We start from the raw sequence: 8664 nt of genomic DNA on the forward strand, positions 1-8664 counted from the left end.
TGGGCCCAGGCCTAACAGGAGCCTGCAACCAAAGTACATGTCTCTGTCCAGAATCAAACCCAGGACCCTTTGGTCTGCAGAACAATGCTCTATCCACTGAGCCAAACTGGCCAGGGTGAAGCTTACGCTGATTTGGAAAAAATACATCAGATTGGCCTCAAGTGAAAATATTGAAAAATAAAGTTTACAGAGCTTAAAAAAAAAAAGATTCACACCCTTAAGAGACTGTGATAATACCAGATGGCAGGTATTTTGCAATGTTCACAGAAGACATGTGTCATAGTCTAGTCGAGACAGCTTCATTTTTCAAATAGGATCTTAATTTATACACTCTCTTAAAGCAAACAAGGAGTTCATATTCATGCAATTAAAGTGAGAATGTTGCAAACTTATGGCAGTATATATCTTTTACTGATGTTTTTGGCCAGAAGATCGCTTTGTTTTTCCCCCACACAAATCCAATAAACAGTTGTAGATCGGAGAATAATCAGTAAACACTCTCTTTCAGAAAGGAGACACTGCTTCATAGCAATTCTGAAATTCCTCAGGGGAGACATTCTGAAGGACCCACCAGGAGTAGGGAAGATCCTTAGTCAGGTCTGTTCTTGTACTATGGGACCTCTCTGTTCAGTTGATCTCCATGGCCCCTGGTTCTGTTTTCTGAGGATTTCTTTTTGTCTGTTATATATTTTGGGCACATCTGAAGTGGTTGTTTGTTTGAAAGTATATCTTTTTTGGAAGCTGACCAGTGCTTGTATTCTGATTCCTCAAAATTCACATAGGTATGTTGTGTGTAGACTTAATAAGTAAGAGAACGATTGTCACCATAATGTAAATATCAAAGGCAGTTAAAATAGGGGATAGCAATAATTTCCATTCTTACCTCCCCAGAAGTCCGCGGATACTGTAATGGACATTGCTGGTTCTGCCTGCCCTGAATACCCTCTATTGTCTTTTGGTAGCAGCAACAAAATAGCTGAAGCTGAGCCAGTATGAGCATCTCAAAAGAGACTCTTCATTCCCTTAGCATCTTCCTCACTTGTTCTGTCTAGTAAGACTTTTCTTCAAATCTATGAGTTACTCAAATATATCACCAGTGACTTCCCCCTTCCCTTAGTTAGGTAGAGTCTGTTTCTGTTAAATAGAACCAAAGAATCATAACTGATACACTCAAACCTCATTTTGGATTCTACTTCTTGAATTAGTTCCTATTTGAGGACCTTTGAAATTTAGGAGACACCTTAGAACTTCTCTAAGAAAATAGCCTATACTCCGGGGGGGAGGGGTGGGGGGGGGTGCTTTAGGTGACCGCTGAGACTTCTATGAAATATTCAAAGGCTGGGGTGCGGGGAGGAGGGAATGAAGGGGATAAAAAAGAGACCAGCCAGAGAAATACAAATTAAAACCACTAAAGGAGTCTGTAACTCATAAAATTTTAACAAATACTACTCTAGAAATTTATTTTCAGTTTTCAATTTGCACAAGAGAAAGTAAAATGGTAAAATACTTTGTCTTAGCATCAATTATTTTTTCTTTGGAGAAAGGCTAATAGCTAATAAACTTAGAGAAATTTATTTGAAAATAAAGCTTCTAAAATTAGAATAAATCTGCAAATATAACATGAAAATTATTCCAAAGAAGGTTTTAAAATGTATTGTAAATTGTTTGGTTTAAATCTGTCCTCCTTAAAAAGATTGAGTTGGACTTCTTATGAATTTTGAACCCTTTCCAATCCCATGTTTTTAAGATTCTTTTTTTGGGGGGGGGTGTGTAAAATGGCATTTAAATAGAAAATACTGTGTGGTGTCAGAGCTCTGGGACTGAAGTTATTAAGGAAATAAGAGCAAAGAGATTCAGCTCGAAGGTGTTCAATTGAGAAGTAAAAGTGGAGCCTGCTTCTGCAGTAGAACTATCATGCGGGAGGGTCAAGTACTGATGTGTGTACAGTTATGTTGGCAGGAGTTAGTACATTCACCCAAATGTTGCACTTGGAAATGTCAACATGATTTTTTTATTTAGCAAGCAGATCTCTATTTCCGTAGAAGTATTGGATAGATACAAACACAATGGCAGAGAAAATAAGGAGGGTTCAAGTAGGGAGAAACACTGAGTGTTGATTCAAGTACACAACGTTGCAGACGTTGGTGTTATATAAGTCTGGTGGGATAATTAAGGGAAAGGAGTTTCATCTCCAGGCAGTTCTCAGTAGAACTCAACATCCATCTCAGTGTGCATCGCCACTAACTAGTTAAAGACAGAACATGAAAAGAACTGCATGTGATTTACAAGGGAATTTGGAAGGTCACTATACTTATTCAAATTGGAATTTAGCTTAGACTCTATTTTTGTAAAAGGAAAAAAAAAAGTTTAAGCATTTTAATAAAGCACAAGAGCATTGGTTAACTGGGGTTGTGGCAAATATTTTCTAGGCTCTGAAATTTCTATTCCATTCTGCATAAGGGGTCATGGGCTGCTCTTGTTATATCAATATCTTTTTGTGTAAATAAGCAGTTGCTTATCTATTTGTTTTGTTTTGTTTAATATCTCTTTGATAGAGGCTTACTTCTAGTCTTGTCCTTGCTCCTCCCCATTAAGTGCAACTATAAACTCTGGATGCCTCAGATAATCAGAGAACTCTTGAAAACGGTAAGAAGGTAAACTAGTTTTGGGCCCCAGAACTGGAGAAAAAACACAGCAGCAGTGGGGCAATGTTCTTCCCCACACACAGCAGAGGTGGTCCACCCAGACCCATTGTCTTCTGACCACCAAACTAACAAAAGAAGGCAGTCAAGGACGGTTATTATTCTCCCAGTCAGAATGGGAGTCCTGAGAACATCAGGTGAGCTGACACCCTTGTAAGGATGGTCAGTTGGGGGTCCCACCACAAATGAGCAGCTGGAGGAAGCATTATCCTTCCCTGCTAGATCTGCTTCCCTTTATCAATGTGTTTCAGAGACAGGTCAGTGGAGCTAGAAGGAGGGACTTGGTCGAAGAATCATCTTTGTTCCCTGGGGCCCAAATGCTCTAGAATAGTGGTTCTCAACCTTCTGGCCCTTTAAATACAGTTCCTCATGTTGTGACCCAACCATAAAATTATTTTCGTTGCTACTTCATAACTGCAATGTTGCTACTGTTATGAATCGCAATGTAAATATCTGATATGCAGGATGGTCTTAGGCGACCCCTGTGAAAGGGCCGTTCCACCGCCAAAGGGGTCGCGACCCACAGGTTGAGAACCACTGCTCTAGAACATAAGCCCTAGAATAGCTATTGACAAAGGAAGAATGACTTTATCCAATACTAAGGCTAACTTTCTATATCCTACTCAAAATAATGTGGTATTGGCAGCATGATAGACAGTAGATCAAGAGACCAGAGTAGTGAACCTAGAAAGAGGTCTGCACAAATGTGCCCAACTAATATTTGAACAAAATGAGAATGATAATGTCAACGTCTTGGAGATGACATAGTATAGCAGAAGGCAAACTATGTGCTTGAAGAGGTTGGAGTTTGGGCTTTTTAGAAAGCAATGTTTTTCTTGCTTTCTTCCTATGTATGAAGGGACTGACAAGGACTAGGTGGACACTGGTAGTGTCTTCTGCTGTCACAAGCAGTGAGTAGTTCTGTGTCCTGGCAAGAGCTCACTCAGTTCCTGGGATGATAGTGACGATACATGATGACCATGATAAAGAACCATCTGAAATGGGGAGATTTCCTTAAAGTCTCAAAAGATGAATGAATTCTTTTTGGACTTTCAACCCACATACCTATATCCTTGAAGCCTCAAGGACTTGAAACTTACCCTGTTATTGAAATCAGTACATGAATCCTAGCTTTCAAAGAGCAAGTAGAACTACTTCATTTGCATTACTTTCCAAGTGGCTTTTCCCATCTGTCTGACTTTATTTTGGCTGGAATTGTGTGTGTTACAACAGAGTGGAGACAAGTCAATTATGAGATAACTTGATGCTACATTTAAAGATCTGTTGAAGTATGAAATGATTCCCAAGCCTCAGATACAAGACTGAGTAATGGAGCACCCAGAATAACTTCTAATCTGTGGGGACCAAAAATCAAGGAAGGCCATGGGGAAGAAATTTGATGTGGCAAATTGATAGACTTCAATTCCCAACAAAATTAAAGTCCATTATGTAAGTGTTTTCATGAACAAAGCATGGAATAAAAGCTATGACTTTATATATCTTCAGTGATTCAGTGTTCTTACATTGCCCTCATATTCTTCCCTTTTAACTTTCATCTCCCATCCTTCCTCATAATCAGGAGGAGATGTGCATTTGTTTGTATTTCAAGGAAAAGGCCTGTTTGCGACATGCTCTTTGAGTATCTCATATATAGACCACACTCTACCAAAGAATGTCATCACTGGGTCGATAATCTAAGTCTAGTTTAGTGTTACATTGTTTTCCCCGAATCCACATTAATTTATCTATAAGGTCCCTCTGTCTCTGGTGTGGCAGAGGACAAGGTTGGACCATCACATTCTGGAAGCTCCCCAATTTCCTTACCCAACCCCAGTTATCAGTCTCCCCAAGCAGCAGATAAGTTGAAACCATGAACTCAGGGTTTCCATAATAAATGCTCTCATTATCAAGACTTTTTCTATACTCTAAAAATAAAAACAAAAGCAGAGACAGAAGCAAGAATTAATAAATGGTTGGTATTTTACACCTTATGTGAAAAAATATATATAGTCCATTTATCTTTTAAAAGTACAGTACTCTAGAGCGTCGGCCTACGGACTGAAGGGTCCCGGGTTCGATTCCGGTCAAGGGCATGTGCCTGGGCTACGGGGACATCCCCAGTGGGAGATGTGCAGGAGGCAGCTGATCGATGTCTCTCTCTCATCGATGTTTCTGGCTCTCTATCTCTCTCCCTTCCTCTCTGTAAAAAATCAATAAAATATATTTAAAAAAAAAAAGTACAGTACTCAAAATGAAAAGACCTACTTTCCCTAGGAGTCCAAAACTAGAGAATTGTCGCCATCAGGAGTGTGAAATAAAGCCAGCACCAGGCCAGGGATCCATGGTCAGTTCATATGAACATTTACTCAAATTTATTCAAATCTACACATTTATTCCAATTTTTAAGGAAAAGAGCAGCTGTGTGGTATAGGAAAACCTATTTCAAAAGTTCAGCACACATTATACATTTATTTTAAATTTTTTTTTTTTGCAAAGTGAATACATATTCATTTAAAAATAAAATTGCACTCTGGCCTCTGTGGCTCCGCCTCTGTGGCTCCGTTGATTGGAGTGTTGCCCTGTGCACCAACAGATTGCTAGTTCAATTCCTGGTCAGGTCATATAACTAGTTTACAGGTTCAATCCCTGGTCTGGGTGTGTACAGGAGGCAGCCGGTCCATGTTTCTCTCTCCTCTCTTTCTCTTTCTCCCCTTCCTTACCCTCTCTCAAAAGTCAGTAAAAACATATTCTCAGATGAGGATTATTTTTTTTAAATTTAACAAGATGTATACAAAATTATAACAATAGCTGCAACGTGTAGGTTATATTCTGTGTCTGGTAGCTAATTATTTCACTTAATCATCACAATCATGCTGTGAAGTAAAATCATTATTATCTTTGATATTCAGGTTAAAAAAAGGTGAGGCATAGGAGTAGAGGCCTTATGTTGCCCAAAGTTTTATAGTTAACAAGTTAAGGGACTGGGAAGTGATCCTTAGCTCTGTGTCTCAGGATTTTAAAACTAATAACTAGCATGTTATATAAGCCCAGACATCATCACTATTAATAGTGTCATTCCACATAATTTTTACAAAAATGACGTTATAACATATCATATTCAGAAACTTGCTTTTTTTCACTCACCAATCACAGATAACCTTGCACATCACTATGCATAAATGTTGTCAATATGTTCATGGCCTGCTTAACAACTTTAATTCATAACTGACACTGTGAGACTAAGTGTAAAGTCATTAAGTTGAAAGGGAATATTTATATCAATTTTAATGGGAAAGATTGACTCCCTTCACCCCAACCTGAGATACCCAAAACAATTTTAACAGAGAAAAAAAATAGATTAAATGACAACAAAACCAAGTGTGTATAAGCAATGAGAAATAATGTGAGGAAAAGCAAAATGAGTTGTTCTATAAGAGCAGTAAATGTGATAATGTCATCAAGGTCAGTGGACTCACTAAGGAGGGAGAGATGGTAAATGGTGAGGAGGAGGTGGGTGGAGGGGAGGCACTGGGAGGAAGACTGAGAAAGATTAGGCAATGGATTTTCAGCCACGCATTCAATACCATATATTAGTAGAGTGAACTACCTTAAAAGGTTTCAGAATTTTTTTCTCTCCTGCTTCGATCCTCTTTTCTCCCATCCATCATTTGCTTCTTGATTAAAGTTGATCTCACTCTTTTTCTACAACATTTACTTTGTTGATTTGTGAGCCATATGGGGGCTCATGGTTACTTGAAGATGAAGACTAAACACAAGAATGGGTGGAAACACTTGGAAATAAGAGTGCATGTACATGAAAGACCAAGAGCCTTAGAAGTTGCTGCTTTATCCCTCTTGGTCTGTGTGTCCACATAAAGGAAGATGTCTCAGGTTCAGAAAAATGTAACAACAACTCAAATTTGTCACATCTGTTATGAGCTGAGCAAAGAGATGGTAACAGTGACTTTTTCTCAGCTGAGCAATCACGAGACCACCTTCCCTAGTGAAAATACATAGTGGTATGAGAGTTGTGATGCTAGAGCCCACCTAAGGCCAGGGGTCATAAGACTTTGAAAGACATGATTTGGAGACAAGCCTGAACACTTCTGATATTCTTATGACTGGGTGAGGGCAACAGCTTGCCCTTCAAGGGAGATCACTGCAGTTCTATACAAGTGACTGGCAATTTGTCAAGACTGGAGTAAGGGCAACGAAAGAAGCGAGGGCCATCCCCGCGGCCTGGCGGGGGGGGGGGAGGACATAGTTCACGTAGGTGTCGATGTGCTTTCTGCTGCTGGGATGCTATGCTGAGGACTTAAAGGCAAGAAAAGGCTGCCGACCCGGCCCCTTCATGTTGGCCGCCTCTCTGCCTGAGTTCTGCATCCTTCACTGCAGGCTTAAAGGGAGAATTGGAGCCGGATGGGGAAGCTGCTAGGAATGGGCCCCTCCTCCCACGGAAAGTCTACTGATTGATGCTCCAGAGGATGTTCTGTGCTGCGGGGTGAAAGTTCCTTGTTCGCTTACTCGGCAGAAAATTCCCTTCTGGTGGTGGCACGGTGAGAAAATACCAAGTGGAGAAGGCCTTGGGCAAGGAGCAGATGTCAGCGACAGCGGCATTCTTCTGTGTGTCCAGCAGGGGGAGCCTACGACCAGCGCGGGGAGAGGCGGCCGGGATGATTACGCAACGCCCAGGGCGCATGCTCGGGTGGCCGCCCAGTCCGGGCACTGACGCAGCCCTGGGTCGGGAAGAGCCACCTCGGGGGCGCCAGCGGCCCGTCTCCCCAGCGGAGGGCAGGCCATTAGACCTGCATCCTCCCGCGAAAACTTGGAAACGGTTCCGTCGTTCTTCTGGTTGACTTGCTGCTGCGCACAGCTGTCAGCTGCCTGTGAACCCGGTGACACTAGCCATGCTCCTGATTGTTTTCCGAAAGGGCTTGTCCTGATTTTTTTTAGACTAAATAATAATGGTTATTTTAGCGCCCTTTCCCGAGCGGCCCCCTGTATGCCTTCACTGAAGGAGGTTCTTGGCGTGCAGAGTGTACCTTTTCCTGCTCTGCATTTCCTATCCCCATCCTGCAGCAAGGGGTGCCCCCAGCGCCTCACATCACACCTGGCCGCAGCCTTAAACGCAGGTTGTTTTTAAAAGGGAGACAGGGAGGAAATCAATCCCTCCCTAGTGAACTAGGTTTATCAAAGACCTTGAGTTTAGAGAATGAACTGGAAACTATCCTCGGATTTCCTTCTTTTGAAACCAGTTGACTCTCATGGGTGTGTGTTGTTTTATTTATCAATTTCCCTCAAATGTGTGGATCTTTTCTGATACCATATTTTAAAGAAAGATACTGGTTAAAAGAGAGAGAAAAGGCAGTTTGGAGTTTTTCCTGGTAGAGTAAAGTGCAGCTTTCTTTTCTTTTTTTTTCCATCCATTTTCTTTCTTATGTCATAAGGAATATCATGAATTTCTCTTTATAAATAAGAAAATGGTCAAAACCAAGTTTACTTCAGTGAAGACATGTTAATTGTAGAAAATTTGGAAAATATGGATCTGGAAAAAAAGAGGATAAAATTCACCAATAATCCTTTAATCTATATATAATTGTTATTTAATTTAGTGAATGAACTGATGGCCATTTTTTTCTAATGTTATATATGCTAAGCTATAATGTGTTATAATATTATACATACTGTTTTAAAAATCTATAGTTTTCCTCACTTAATATACTGTGGTAATTTTTAAAGCCTGCATAGTATCTCTGATCATATGTCATATAAGTGTATCAAACATATTCAGTTAATCACATCATGATAGACATTAAAGTTCTTCCTATTTTTCACAATGGTAAACATCACTGGGATAATAATCTTTCTATACATTTGCATTTCATTTGGAGAAATCCTAGAAGAGAAATTGAAGATCAACAGATTTTTGTTAAATTTATTGATTGATTTTAGAGAAAGAGAG

This window comes from Myotis davidii, unplaced genomic scaffold (genome assembly GCF_000327345.1).
Source record: "Myotis davidii unplaced genomic scaffold, ASM32734v1 scaffold196, whole genome shotgun sequence".
NCBI lineage: Eukaryota > Metazoa > Chordata > Mammalia > Chiroptera > Vespertilionidae > Myotis > Myotis davidii.